Here is a 16,870-nt window from a genome sequence, read left to right as displayed (position 1 = left end):
AGGGGAAACTTGCGCCCCAAGTTAGGTGGGTGCGCCCCCCTCCCCAAACCCTAGGCGCCTTGGGCCCTTGTGGGGGGGGGCGCACCAGCCCACCTGGGGCTGGTCCCCTCCCACACTTGGCCCATGCAGCCCTCCGGGCCGGTGGCCCCACTTGGTGGACCCCCGGGACCCTCCCGGTGGTCCCGATACGTTACCGATAAAACGCGAAACTTTTCCGGTGACCAAAACAGGACTTCCCATATATAAATCTTTACCTCCTGACCATTCCAGAACTCCTCGTGACGTCCGAGATCTTATCCGGGACACCAAACAACATTCGGTAACTACATACAAACTTCCTTTATAACCCTAGCGTCATCGAACCTTAAGTGTGTAGACCCTACGGGTTTGGGAATCATGCAGACATGACCTAGACGTTCTCCGGTCAATAACCAACAGCGGGATCTGGATACCCATGTTGGCTCCCACATGTTCCACGATGATCTCATCGGATGAACCACGATGTCAAGGACTCAATCGATCCCGTATACAATTCCCTTTGTCTAACGGTATTGTACTTGCCCGAGATTCGATCATCGGTATGCCGATACCTTGTTCAATCTCGTTATCGGCAAGTCTCTTTACTCGTTTCGTAACACATCATCCCGTGATCAACCCCTTGGTCACATTGTGCACATTATGATGATGTCCTACCGAGTGAGCCCAGAGATACCTCTCCGTCAACCGGAGTGACAAATCCGAGTCTCGATTCGTGCCAACCCAACAGACACTTTCGGAGATACCTGTAGTGCACCTTTATAGCCACCCAGTTACGTTGTGACGTTTGGTACACCCAAAGCATTCCTACGGTATCCGGGGGTTGCATAATCCCATGGTCTAAGGAAATGATACTTGACATTAGAAAAGCTTTAGCATACGAACTACGATCTTTGTGCTAGGCTTAGGATTGGGTCTTGTCCATCACATCATTCTCCTAATGATGTGATCGCGTTATCAATGACATCCAATGTCCATGGTCAGGAAACCGTAACCATCTATTGATCAACGAGCTAGTCAATCAGAGGCTTACTAGGGACATGGTGTTGTCTATGTACCCACACATGTATCCGAGTTTCCTATCTATACAATTATAGAATGGATAATAAGCGATTATCATGAACAAGGAAATATAATAATAACTAATTTATTATTGCCTCTAGGGCATATTTCCAACAATAAGATGAACAGATATGGTATGCCGTTCACCCCCTTTGTTGGTGTAAATAATCACCGTTGCACCATAATGTTTGGTTGTGCCATTGTGTCTGACGAGACCGAGGCGACGTACATGTGGCTGCTCCAGACATTCCTGAAGGCCAATTGTCAGTGGTCAATCATCACAGATGGAGACGCTGCAATGATACGAGCTATTCAGTTGGTTTTGGTTGATGTGTTGCACCGTCTCTGCTCATGGCACGTGGAAAAAAATATGCAGAAGCACCTTAATTACAAATCACTAAATGAGTTCAGGGCACTCTTGTACTACTCCACCTCTCCGGCCAACTTTGAGGCGAGATGGCACGCTTTTGTCCTTAAATGGAAGACTGGTAAAAAAGAAGAGTGGCTGCATAGGATATACAGGAAGAGGAGTCTGTGGGCAGCATCATATCTGTCAGATGGTTTTTTTCTAGGTATGCACAGTAATCGGAGGAGTGAAAGCCTTAACTCTTGTCTTCACCTTAACCTGGATGGCAGTATGACTATTGTTGATCTAGTTATGCATTATGAGAATTGCATAGTTCGACTAGGTGAGAACGAGGCGCATGATGACTGTGTTTCTAATCAGTCATTGCCACTATCAGTCACAGAATATAAGGACATTGAGAAGCATGCTGCCAAAGTATTCACTCATTCCAATTTTTATATTCTTCAACAAGATCTGAAGAAGATGGGAGAGCTTGAGATTTTTTAGATGCTAGTTGGAGTTGACTGTCACACCTCCATCGTGACATGGAGAAATAACCGCAAATTTCAGTTCAGCGTGAATTATTGAGCTGAAAACTCTGAGAATACTATAGACTGCAGTTGTGGACAAATGCTTCGGAAAGGGTTGCCTTGCAAACACATTCTGTATGTGTTGGTTCAACTGAAGATATCTGAAATACCTAAGTGTTGCATCCTTAAGGGGATGTCTAAAGTTGCCAGAGGTGGGCTGCCTGCAGAGTGGAAGAGTGACATGTTTGGCTGGGGTTGGACAGGGGAAGAGCAGCGTGGTCGCTATAGTCAACTCAGTATAACAGGAGCAAAATCTTTCCATGTTGCATCAAATGATCCATTTGTCTTTGATGAGTTGATGCAGTGTCTGCAGAATATAATAGCTAATAAAAAGGTCCCTGATGATGATGTTGTTGGTAGTAGAAGGAATGTGCATGAGGATCCATGTGAGCTGGAACAACATGTTGATGTCATAGGTGATCCCGTGAAAGTTTCCATGAAGGACGCCCCTAAATAGAGCAAGACATGGCGGGCAAAGAAAGATCCAAATGTTACAAAAAAATGGAAGACCAAATCATTCTCTGAGAGAAAACCCGGTCCTCTTTGTGGCATATGTCGCGAAGAGGGCCATAGACGGCAAACGTGCCCCAGAATGAAAAGTAAGTTTTACATTTTTTTAATTATTTTGTGTTTCTCTCTTTACAATTGCCCGACAAGTTGTTTACAATTTGTTATGTAGGAACCGGGCATAAAGATGAAGTATTAATAATCAATGGAAGGCACTGGGACAGAGTTCAATTAACATGTCGTTGTGTTGCTACACGTACTATATTTGCAGACAATTTTTTTACGTTTTATTATCGCTTTCGTGTGAGACTAAATATTTAAATGTGTGTCCTGTTGGGGAACGTAGTAATTTTAAATTTTTCCTACGCACACGCAAGATCATGGTGATGCATAGCAATGAGAGGGGAGAGTGTTGTCCACGTACCCTCATAGACCGTAAGCGGAAGCGTTAGCACAACGCAACTGATGTAGTCGTACGTCTTCACGGCCCGACCGATCAAGCACCGAAAGCACGACACCTCCGAGTTCTTGCACACGTTCAGCTCATTGACGTCCCTCGAACTCCGATCCAGCCGAGTGTCGAGGGAGAGTTCCGTCAGCACGACGGCGTGGTGACGATGATGATGTTCTACCGATGCAGGGCTTCGCCTAAGCACCGCTACGATATTATCAAGGTGGAATATGGTGGAGGGGGCACCGCACACGGTTAATAGATCTCAAGGATCAATTGTTGTTGTGTCTAGAGGTGTCCCCCTGCCCCCGTATATAAAGGAGCAAGGGGGGAGGCGGCCAGCCAAGCAGGAGGGCGCGCCAAGGGGGGAGTCCTACTCCCACCGGGAGTAGGACTCCTCCTTTCCGGGAGTAGGACTCCTCCTTTCCTTGTTGGAGTAGGAGAGAACGAAAGAGGAGGAGGGGGAGAAGGAAAAGGGGGCTGCACCCCTTGTCCGATTCGGACCAGAGGGGGGGTGTAGGCCTCCTTCCTTTTGGCCTCTCTCCTCTATTCCCGTATGGCCCAATAAGGCCCATATACTCCCCCGCGAATTCCCGTAACTCTCCGGTACTCCGAAAAATACCCGAATCAGTCGGAACCTTTCCGAAGTCCGAATATAATCGTCCAATATATCGAACTTTACGTATCGACCATTTCGAGACTCCTCGTCATGTCCCCGATCTCATCCGGGACTCCGAACTCCTTCGGTACATCAAAACACATAAACTCGTAATATAACCGTCATCTAACTTTAAGCGTGCGGACCCTACGGGTTTGAGAACTATGTAGACATGACCGAGACATGTCTCCGGTTAATAACCAATAGCGGAACCTGGATGCTCATATTGGCTCCTACATATTCTACGAAGATCTTTATCGGTCAAACCGCATAACAACATACGTTGTTCCCTTTGTCATCGGTATGTTTACTTGCCCGAGATTCGATTGTCGGTATCTGAATACCTAGTTCAATCTCGTTACCGGCAAGTCTCTTTACTCGTTACATAATGCATCATCCCGTAACTAACTCATTAGCTACATTGCTTGCAAGGCTTATAGTGATGTGCATTACCGAGAGGGCCCAGAGATACCTCTCCGATAATCGGAGTGACAAATCCTAATCTTGAAATACGCCAACTCAACATGTACCTTCAGAGACACCTGTAGAGCACCTTTATAATCACCCAGTTACGTTGTGACGTTTGGTAGCACACAAAGTGTTCCTCCAATAAACGGGAGTTGCATAATCTCATAGTTATAGGAACATGTATAAGTCATGAAGAAAGCAATAGCAACATACTAAACGATCAAGTGCTAAGCTAACGGAATGGGTCAAGTCAATCACATCATTCTCCTAATGATGTGATCCCGTTAATCAAATGACAACTCATGTCTATGGTTTAGGAAACTTAACCATCTTTGATTAACGAGCTAGTCAAGTAGAGGCATACTATTGACACTATGTTTGTCTATGTATTCACACATGTATTATGTTTCCGATTAATACAATTCTAGCATGAATAATAAACATTTATCATGAAATAAGGAAATAAATAATAACTTCATTATTGCCTCTAGGGCATATTTCCTTCAGTCTCCCACTTGCACTAGAGTCAATAATCTAGTTCACATCACCATGTGATTTAACACTAATATTCACATCTGTATGTGATTAACACCCATAGTTCACATCGTCATGTGACCAGCGCCCAAATGGTTTACTAGAGTCAATAATCTAGTTCGCATCGATATGTGATTAACACCCAAAGAGTACTAAGGTGTGATCATGTTTTGCTCGTGAGAGAAGTTTAGTCAACGGGTCTGTCACATTCAGAGTCGTATGTATTTTGCAAATATTCTATGTCTACAATGCTTTGTACGGAGCTACTATAGCTATTTGCTCCCACTTTCAATATGTATCTGGATTGAGACTTAGAGTCATCTAGATCGGTGTACAAGCTTGCACCGATGTAACTCTTTACGACGGGCTCTTTTATCACCTCCATAATCGAGAAATATTTCCTTAGTCCTCACTAAGGATATTCTTGACCGTTGTCTAGTGATCTACTCTTAGATCAAAATTGTACTCCCTTGCCAAACTTAGAGCAAGGTATACAATAGGTCTGGTACACAACATAGCATACTTTATAGAACCTATGACTGAGGCATAGGGAATGACTTTTCATTCTATTTCTATTTTCTGCCATGGTCGGGTTTTGAGTCTTACTCAACTTTACACCTTGTAATAAAGACAATAATTCCTTCTTTAACTGATCCATTTTGAACTATTTCAAAACTTGCCAAGGTATATACTTATTGAAAAAATCTTATCAAGCGTCTTGATCTATCTTATAGATCTTGATGCCCAATATGTAAGCAGCTTCACCGAGGTCTTTCATTGAAAAAACTTTTATTCAAGTATCCTTTTATGCTATCCAGAAATTATATATCATTTCCAATCAACAATATGTCGTCCACATATAATATCAGAAATGCTACAGAGCTCCCACTCACTTTCTTGTAAATACAGGCTTCTCCAGAAGTCTGTATAAAATCATATGCTTTGATCAAATTATCAAAGCGTTTATTCCAACTCCGACAGGCTTGCACCAGTCCATAGATGGACCGCTGGAGCTTGCACATTTTGTTAGCACCTTTAGGATTGACAAAACCTTCTGATTGCATCATATACAACTCTTCTTTAATAAATCCATTAAGGAATGCAGTTTTGACATCCATTTGCCAGATTTCATAAAATGTGGCAATTGCTAACATGATTCGGACAGACTTAATCATCGATACGAGTGAGAAAATCTCATCATATTCAACACCTTGAACTTGTCAAAAAACCTTGTGCGACAAGTCGAGCTTTGTAGATAGTAACACTACTATCAGCGTCTGTCTTCCTCTTGAAGATCCATTTATTTTCTATGGCTTGCCGATCATCAGGCAAGTCCATCAAAGTCCACACTTTGTTCTAATTCATGGATCCCATCTCAGATTTCATGGCCTCAAGCCATTTTGCGGAATCTGGGCTCATCATCGCTTCCTCATAGTTCGTAGGTTCGTCATGGTCAAGTAACATGACCCCCAGAATAGGATTACTGTACCACTCTGGTGCAGATCTTTACTCTGGTTGACCTACGAGGTTCGGTAGTAACTTGATCTGAAGTTTCATGATCATTATCATTAGCTTCCTCACTAATTGGTGTAGTCGTCACATGAACCAGTTTCTGTGATGAACTACTTTCCAATAAGGGAGTAGGTACAGTTACCTCATCAAGTACTAGTTTCCTCCCACTCACTTCTTTCGAGAGAAACTCCTTCTCTAGAAAGGATCCATCTTAGCAACGAATATTTTGCCTTCGGATCTATGATAGAAGGTGTACCCAACAGTTTCCTTTGGGTATTCTATGAAGATGCACTTCTCCGATTTGGGTTCGAGCTTATCAGGTTGAAACTATTTCACATAAGCATTGCAACCTCAAACTTTAAGAAACGACAACTTAGATTTATTGCTAAACCATAGTTCATACGGTGTTGTCTCAACAGATTTAGATGGTGCCCTATTTTAACGTGAATGCAGCTATCTCTAATGCATAACCCCAAAACGATATTGGTAAATCGGTAAGAGACATCATTGATCGCACCATATCAAATAAAGTGCGGTTATGATGTTCGGACACACCGTTACACTATGGTGTTCCAGGTGGCATGAGTTTGTGAAACTATTCCACATTATTTTAACTGAAGGTCAAACTCGTAACTCAAATATTCATCTCCACGGTCAGATCGTAGAAACTTTATTTTCTTGTTATGATGATTTTCCACTTCACTCTGAAATTCTTTGAACCTTTCAACTATTTCAGACTTATGTTTCATTAAGTAGATATACTCATATCTGCTCAAATCATTTGTGAAGGTCAGAAAATAACGATACCCACCACGAGCCTTAATACTCATTGGTCTGCATACATTAGTATGTATTATTTCCAACAAGTCAGTAGCTCGTTCCATTGTTTCGGAGAACGGAGTTTTAGTCATCTTGCCCAAAAGGCACGGTTCGCAAGCATCAAATGATTCATAACCAAGTGATTTCAAAAATCCATCTTTATGGAGTTTCTTCATGCGCTTTACACCGATATGACCCAAACGGCAGTGCCACAAATAAGTTGCACTATCATTATTAACTTTGCATCTTTTGGCATCAATATTATGAATATGTGTGTCACTACGATCGAGATCCAAAAAACTATTCATTGGGTGTATGACCATTGAAGGTTTTATTCATGTAAACAGAACAACAATTATTCTCTGACTTTAAATGAATAACCGTATTGCAATAAACATGATCAAATCATATTCATGCTCAACGCAAATGCCAAATAACATTTACTTAGGTTTAACACTAATCACGAAAGTATAGGGAGTGAGTGATGATGATCATATCAATCTTGGAACTACTTCCAACACTCATCGACACTTCCCCTTCAACTAGTCTCTGTTTATTCTGTAACTCCTGTTTCGAGTTACTAATCTTAGCAACCGAACAAGTATCAAATACCCAGGGGCTACTATAAACACTAGTAAGGTACACATCAATAACTTGTATATCAAATATACCCTTGTTCACTTTGCCATCCTTCTTATCCACCAAATATTCAGGGTATTTCTGCTTCCAGTGATCATTTCCTTTGCAGTAGAAGCACTCAGTTTCAGGCTTTGGTCCAGCTTTGGGCTTCCTCGTGGGAGTGACAACTTGATTGTCATTCTACTTGAAGTTCCCTTTCTTTCCCTTTGCCCTTTTCTTGAAACTAGTGGTCTTGTCAATCATCAACATTTGATGCTCTTTCTTGATTTCTACCTTCGTCGATTTCAACATCACGAAGAGCTCGGGAATTGTTTTTGTCATCCCTTGCATACTATAGTTCATCACGAAGTTCTAGCAACTTGGTTATGGTGACTAGAGAACTCTGTCAATCACTATCTTATCTAGAAGATTAACTCCCACTTGATTCAAGCGATTGTAGTACCCAGACAATATGAGCACATGCTCACTGCTTGAGCTATTCTCCTCCATCTTTTAGCTATAGAACTTGTTGGAGACTTCATATCTCTCAACTCGGGTATTTGCTTGAAATATTAACTTTAACTTCAGGAACATCTCATATTGTCCATGATGTTCAAAACGTCTTTGAAGTCCCGATTCTAAGCCGTTAAGCATGGTGCACTAAACTATCAAGTAGTCATCATATTGAGCTAGCAAAACGTTCATAACGTCTGCATCTGCTCCTGCAATAGGTCTGTCACCTAGCGGTGCATCAAGGACATAATTCTTCTGTGCAGCAATAAGGATAAACCTCAGATCACGGACCTAGTCCGCATCATTGCTACTATCATTTTTCAACTTAATTTTCTCTAGGAACATATCAAAATAAACATAGGGAAGCAACAATGCGAGCTATTAATCTACAACATAATTTGCAAAATACTACCAAGACTAAGTTCATGATAAATTAAAGTTCAATTAATCATATTACTAAAGAACTCCCACTTAGATAGACATCCCTCTAATCATCTAAGTGATCACGTGACCCAAATCAACTAAACCATGTCCGATCATCACGTGAGATGGAGTAGTTTTCAATGGTGAACACACTATGTTGATCATATCTACTATATGATTCACGCTCGACCTTTCGGTCTCAGTGTTCGGAGGCCATATCTGTATATGCTAGGCTCGTCAAGTTTAAGCTGAGTATTCCGCGTGTGCAACTGTTTTGCACCCCTTGTATTTGAACGTAGAGCCTATCACACCCGATCATCACGTGGTGTCTCAGCACGAAGAACTTTCGCAACGGTGCATACTCAGGGAGAACACTTATACCTTGAAATTTAGTGAGAGATCATCTTATAAAGCTACCGCCGAACTAAGCAAAATAAGATGTATAAAATATAAATATCACATGGAAGCAAAATATGTGACATGATATGGCCATCATCATCTTGTGCCTTTTGATCTCCATCTCCAAAGTACTATCATGATCTCCATCATCACCGGCATGACACCATGATCTCCATCATCTTGATCTATATCAATGTGTCGTCACATGGTCGTCTCGCCAACTATTGCTCTTGTAACTATTGCTATCGCATAGCGATAAAGTAAAGCAATTATTTGGCGCTTGCATCTTATGCAATAAAGAGACAACCATAAGGCTTCTACCAGTTGCCAATAACTTCAACAAAACATGATCATCTCATACAACAACTTATATATCATCACGTCTTGACCATATCACATCACAACATGCCCTGCAAAAACAAGTTAGATGTCCTCTACTTTGTTGTTGCAAGTTTTACGTGGCTGCTACAGGCTGAGCAAGAACCGTTCTTACCTACGCATCAAAACCATAACGATAGTTCGTCAAGTTAGTGCTATTTTAACGTTCTCAAGGACCGGGCGTAGCCACACTCGGTTCAACTAAAGTTGGAGAAACTGACAACCGCTAGTCACCTGTGTGCAAAGCACGAAGGTAAAACCAATCTCACGTAAGCGTACGCGTAATGTCGGTCCGGACCGCTTCATCCAACAATTACGCCGAACCAATGTATGACATGCTGGTAAGAAGTATGACTTGTATCGCCCACAACTCACTTGTGTTCTACTCGTGCATATAACATCTACGCATAAAACCTGGCTCTGATAACACTGTTGGGGAACGTCGTAATTTTAAAATTTTCCTACGCACACGCAAGATCATGGTGATGCATAGCAACGAGAGGGGAGAGTGTTGTCCACGTACCCTCGTAGACCGTAAATGGAAGCGTTAGCACAATGCAGTTGATCTAGTCGTACGTCTTCACGGCCCGACCGGTCAAGCACCGAAAGCACGACACCTCCGAGTTCTTGCACACGTTCAGCTCGATGACGTCCCTCGAACTACGATCCAGCCGAGTGTCGAGGGAGAGTTCCGTCAGCATGACGACGTGGTGACGATGATGATGTTCTACCGATGCAGGGCTTCACCTAAGCACCGCTACGATATTATCGAGGTGGAATATGGTGGAGGGGGGCACCGCACACGGCTAATAGATCTCAAGGATCAATTGTTGTTGTGTCTAGAGGTGTCCCCCTGCCCCCGTATATAAAGGAGCAAGGGGGGAGGCGGTCGGCCAAGGAGGAGGGCGCGCCAAGGGGGGAGTCCTACTCCCACCGGGAGTAGGACTCCTGCTTTCCTTGTTGGAGTAGGAGAGAAGGAAAGAGGAGGAGGGGGAGAAGGAAAAGGGGTCTGCACCCCTTGTCCAATTAGGACCAGAGGGGGGGGGTGCAGGCATCCTTCCTTTTGGCCTCTCTCCTCTATTCCCATATGGCCCAATAAGGCCTATATACTCCCCGGCGAATTCGCATAACTCTCCTGTACTCCGAAAAATACCTGAATCACTCGGAACCTTTCAGAAGTCTGAATACAGTCGTCCAATATATCGATCTTTACGTCTCGACCATTTCGAGACTCCTCGTCATGTCCCCGATCTCATCCGGGACTCTGAAATCCTTCGGTACATCAAAACACATAAACTCATAATATAACCGTCATCTAACTTTAAGCGTGCGGACCCTACGGGTTCGAGAACTATGTAGACATGACCGAGACATGTCTCCGGTGAATAACCAATAGAGGAACCTGGATGCTCATATTGGCTCCTACATATTCTACGAAGATCTTTATCGGTCAAACCGCATAACAACATATGTTGTCCCTTTGTCATCGGTATGTTTACTTGCCCGAGATTCAATCGTCGGTATCTCAATACCTAGTTCAATCTCGTTACCGGCAAGTCTCTTTACTCGTTACTTAATGCATCATCCGGTAACTAACTCATTAGCTACATTGCTTGCAAGGCTTATAGTGATGTGCATTATCGAGAGGGCCAAGAGATACCTCTCCGACAATCAGAGTGACAAATCCTAATCTCGAAATACGCCAACTCAACATGTACCTTCGGAGACACCTGTAGAGCACCTTTATAATCACCCAGTTACATTGTGACGTTTGGTAGCACACAAAGTGTTCCTCCGATAAACGGGAGTTGCATAATCTCATAGTTATAGGAACATGTATAAGTCATGAAGAAAACAATAGCAAAATACTAAACGATTAAGTGCTAAGCTAACGGAATGGGTCAAGTCAATCACATCATTCTCCTAATGATGTGGTCCCGTTAATCAAATGACAACTCATGTCTATGGTTTAGGAAACTTAACCATCTTTGATTCACGAACTAGTCAAGTAGAGGCATACTATTGACACTATGTTTGTCTATGTATTCACACATGTATTACGTTTCCGGTTAATACAATTCGAGCATGAATAATAAACATTTATCATGAAATAAGGAAATAAATAATAACTTTATTATTGCCTCTAGGGCATATTTCCTTCATGTCCAACTATCATTGGTACTATTTTGTGAGACAACTATCGTTGGTACTATTTTATAACTGTGGGCAACTAGTGTTATTTGCGGCTGTGATGTTATACATACTGTTGTTGTTTGTATTCGTGGTGGTCAATTTTTTTTATAAAAAATTACCCCCGCCGTCATGAGTTGGCAGAACGATTCTGGTGGCAACAGTGGCGCTGGATCCGATGATGATCCACCTGGCAGCATGGTTGGCGCGCCATCCCATGAATATTCCAGCCTAGCCCATGCGGCGACCGACAACCGAGGCAGTGGAGGGCCCACGTAGTCCAGCTAGTGCGGTCTGGCGCAATTCGCCGTGCGCCATGCGCGTGTCTTTTGGCCCAGCCGCCGACCGAGTGACAGCCGCGGGCCCGGTCACAGACGGCTCGTCCCGCCCGCCCGAGCGGGTACCTGCCGAGGATTCCACTTGGCTTTCGCGGGCTGGTGCAACGATCCCGAGGGGGATCTCTGTTTCCCTCAGATCGTCCGCCCATTAACGACACGTGTCGGGCGCGTGGGCCGGCCCTATAAGGTCGATTCGTGTGAGGCTGGGGATGCTGGTGCGTTGCGGCGACTAGGTTTAGTCCCACCTCGCCCGCCGAGAGACGCCACGACCGGTTTATATACCCGCGTCATCGCCGTTCTTCCAAGCTCACTACAAACCACTACAATAAATGCCCTGTTGCACGCCGTGGCCACGCTGCTCGGCCGCTAAATGGCCGTCCTGTGAAGGATTTCTAGTAAAGTCTCGATGTGCGCGCCCGGCCATGGCTGGGCCTTTTTTTAAATATGTTTTTTTTCACATAGGTTAATTTTTTTATATGTTTAACAGTCGAGAAAAGTCATGACAACAGTAACACATTCATACAAATATATCATATTTCACACATAACAATTAAAATGCCATGTCTCATAACCTTTAACAAAGTAGCATAACGAATAAACTGAAAGTGCCATGTCTCATATCCTTTAACAAAGTAGCATAACAAATAAACTAAAAGTGCCATGTCGCATTACAATCGAACAAAGTGATAAGTACCCAACAACGGCTGGGAAACCTTCTACAGGACAAAAACCCTAACGATGCTAATACCTATTCCTTCTCCATGATTTTAACAATTTTCATCTTGACCTTCTTTAATGTGTTCACCTCGGAAAAAATAATTTCCGCGACAATACGTGGCCTTGACGCATTAATCTCTTCCTGGTAATATCCATATGTCCAGTGATCTCCGTCCCAGTGTTCTATGCACCACATTACAAAAAGTCCACAAGACACACTATGCAATAAACACGTGCGATTAGCTTAGGATGTAGCATGCACTTGCTTGTACTAGTTGTATGCAGTATGAACGTACCCATCTTTTTGTCTCGGCATTTCGTACTCATTTATTGGCCACAATGAGACATCTAGATATTTTTTTGCTTGAAGAGTTGAGTTGGCCTCCATAATATCCTTAGAAATTTCAGCTCTCTGAAACAAATTAACGAAACCAGAATATATATTTGTTCCAATATAAACCATAATAATGTATGTCGCAATATAAACCAGAATAATGCATGACCCAATTTTTTTTAATGTGAGTGCAAAAATTATAGCATACCAGTGTGGCAATCATATTGTGAATTCTTTGGCTAATTGTGCCATTCAAATTTGAGTCAAGAACTTGAAACTCCTCCTTGACTGTGTGCATCACTATGGTTATGCCATGATTCTCGTTAACGTGCATAGGAAAATATGCCTACATAACAACCAAATGATGTTAGTGCAATTAAAAAATATTGACTTAGAAAAACTAATAAATATGAAAGCAATATCTTGTCCCGTTTGAAATACTCATCCATTACTCTCGTGAGGACTTTTGTTTTCCTTGTAAGCTTCTCAGAGTTTATATTATTTACTGACTTGGTCTTTCCCCTTGCCCTATTCAACATAAATTTTGGGAACCAGGTTGTTGATATGTGACGATCAGCAAAACCACGGTGTTCTAGGTGCTTACAATATGCATTGATGATCTGCATACATTAGTATAAAATTTCTATCAACTTCTAAAGTACAAATGAGGGTTCTATTAAAAACAAATCATACTTACAGCGCCATTCAACCATTTAAACGTGAGGACATCACGAAGCATAGCTGGCGTGCATATGTCCCCATCTGGTGGCGGCACATTAACCACGGTTCGGTGCGCATGCTTCTTTGACGATGCAAGAGTCTCAACAAAAACTTTGGCTGCCTCTATGTGATCCAAAGTCATATTAAGAGAATTTGCTAGAATTGAATGTGGTGACGATGCAAACAGATCTAAAGTAATGTAGTTACGGCCAGTTAAATAATAAAAGAAATTGCACAAGGCGTGAATGCATAATAAAGTAGTATTTGACTTACTTTTTTTAACACGTTGTTACGGGTAATGAGAAGGTCGTAGGGGGATTGACAATATTTCGACAGATTTCGTTTGCGTTTACCTTCATTGTCCTAACTGCCATCACCATTAGCTATGTTGCTCTTTGCCGGGAAACTCTCAAACGATTCTTCGGACTTTGTTGGTGACAAACCACCCATAGACTCACCAGAAATATCAGCATTCTGTGGGGTCGGGACATAGACGAAAGTCTTTTGTCCGTACAGTTGATGTCGAAGATGGAGAGTTTCCATTATCGTCTATAATGAAAGGATCAGTAGCTTCACCTTTAACCAGAGTCGTCGCCGGAGCACCCGTGTCATCAACGGGCACGGAGGTATCATACATACCCGTGAAAGATGTTCCTATCTTTACGTCGGTAGGTGATTCAACATCTGGCCAATATTTTGACTTGTACTTGTCATTCTGCATCCCAGCTCCTTCACCTACATCATCAAATTCGTTAACATTGTCCCTCTTATTGGGTTTGTACATCACACCTTCTGTGTTCAGCCTTTCCAGTACCATCTACAAACACAAATGAAACACGATAAGTAGTTGAATAATTAAAGCACATTGAATAAAGTTCTAAATTACATGTGCACATCTTTCGGGAATATTGAGAACCTCCTTGTGAAGCAGTTTTATGTATGTCACCACACGGTCCATACTATAATTCGTGTTCGATGAAACCGCCGACGTGCTTGGCTTTCTACTCCTGCCACCACCTTTCCGTTTAGTTTTCTTCGGTTCTTCCTCTGGGACAGTCCCTTCACGTGCAACCTTAGCACGTCTGTACTCTTCGCTAATGCAGTTTTCAATCTGTACAACAAACAATAAAATGAAGAGCATTACATAACGAATATACTTAATTAATATGTGGAACAAATAAGGACTATACTTATTGACTTACATTGTCGGTACCCCACCCGTGTATGTTGTCATAGTCATCTCTCTTTTTCCCTTCCGTTTCTGGCCAGTTAAGCATTAGTGGGTATTCACGAGACAAAGGATCAAATGCATCCAGACCAATTGGCTCAAGTTTTTCCCAGTATATATATACTGCATGATAGTAAACACAATTAGTCAAACACATATATCACATAAAAAATATATGTACATACAACTATTACGAAATGACTTGTACCTGAAGAAGAGCCAAGTTGCCGATAGGCCAATGGAAATTTTCAAGATTTTCGACCGTTTTTTAATAGCATCCATGTACATCCCCAACGTGAAATTGTTCCAATTGTATGACTTGATAGCGTTAACATCCTCCACATTTGTAATAACGATAAGGAACAAACTTGGTGGATTGTGGTGCTAAGACTGTACCCATAAGAACCAGTACGGCCCTTCTCACGAAATCATCATCATATGACTGACTATCAACAGTATTTTTTATCAAGTCATCGATGAGTATTAGGCTTGTTCTTTTGTCTATAAACCGATTCGGAACAATTTTTTTGGCGTCTAGTTCTACGGTTGCTATCATGCTAATCACATCATCACCCTCGTTACATAGCCCGAATATGTCATAAACATCTTCATTAAGCACGGTGATGCCGTCAACACTTGGCCGAATAATAAATTGCTTTCTACTAGTATCATAAGTTGTAATCATAAATTCCAATAAATTTTTCCTCATTTTCACCGAAGGAATTCTCAACATACTGTCCAAATTTGTGGCACGTAGCCTCATGCGTTGTCTGGGTGTGAATTTTCCCACCAATTCGCACCACTTCTCAACCAAGCAGTACACATCTCCGTATTCTTGCATTCTAAATAAGATGAACGTTATTTGACTAGTTACAAGATTTAAAAAACATTACATGTGGTTTACTCTAATACCATACCTTCTGACGCTAGGTGCACCGATAGCCCTCGTTGGCTATCCCCACCCGGTGTGGGTTAGTCGTGGCAGCCGTGCGCCCTCTACCCACACCACCGTGGTGGCCGACGGCACGCCCTAGGGTTCTGGGTGCAGGCGACTTTGCCGAGACGGCCCAGCTGGGCCGAGATCCATGTTGTGCGCGTAGATGCCGGAGTGTATGGCCGTCGTGAGGGCGGCAGGGAAGGGAGTTGTGATGACCACGGCAGTGCAACCGCGGGATCGGGGGTAAGGTCGTGCGTGGAGGCGGCGGGGTTAGGCGGTCGTGGGGCGAGGTAATGGCGGTGTAGTTTCCATGCCCATGCACACACGTACGGCGTCATAAGACGTGGTCACGCCATAGTGGGCCTGTTGGCCTGTCCCGTAGAACTTCCGCCGGCTGGCCCATGATGCATTTATTGAAAACAAATAAATGCAATGTACTTTAACATCGCCCTAGTTTAATACCACATCGCTAAGCCGGCGCGCCGTTGACGACTTTATATACTTTTCTTTTTTGACATGAACAAACATCTGTGTTTGTGGGACTCTATTTGGTGGATATGCAGGATCGATGTGAGACTTCACCTACTCAGAGCTTGTGAAGGTTCACAAGGATCACGCATATTATTCAAATGGAGAGCCATTATCTCCGATGGGTTTTTAACGACAGAAAATATTAATGCTTTTTTTCTGATAGAAAATATTAATGCTTTTTTTTTCTAACTCAACCATTCAACCATTCAAATTTTTTGCACACGCTCACATCACCAGGGCCATCATGTGTGCAAGTTTTCATAATGTTTCGACACCGTACGAATTTCTTAAGATTTTCCCCGTGAAAATCACCGAAAACACTAATCGGGCGTGACGCAACGTGCGTTTGGTGCTCGAATTCGTTCTAATCTTGTGTGGGGTCCTACAATAGGCATGCCCACTGCCTGCCAAAATTGGGAGAAATTTTATGCATGCCATCTCGTACCACCTATGCAACCAGCACTGATCGGGTATGAAGGAGGTCAGCTCCGTAGTGCGTTTTCTTTTCTAACTCAGCCAGTGGACCCTACACTTTTTGCACATGCCCGCATCACCAAGGCC

This window comes from Triticum dicoccoides, chromosome 1B (assembly GCF_002162155.2).
Source record: "Triticum dicoccoides isolate Atlit2015 ecotype Zavitan chromosome 1B, WEW_v2.0, whole genome shotgun sequence".
NCBI classification, from domain to species: Eukaryota; Viridiplantae; Streptophyta; class Magnoliopsida; order Poales; family Poaceae; genus Triticum; species Triticum dicoccoides.
The sequence above is the reverse complement of the archived record's forward strand: the minus strand, read 5'-3'. Positions refer to the sequence as shown.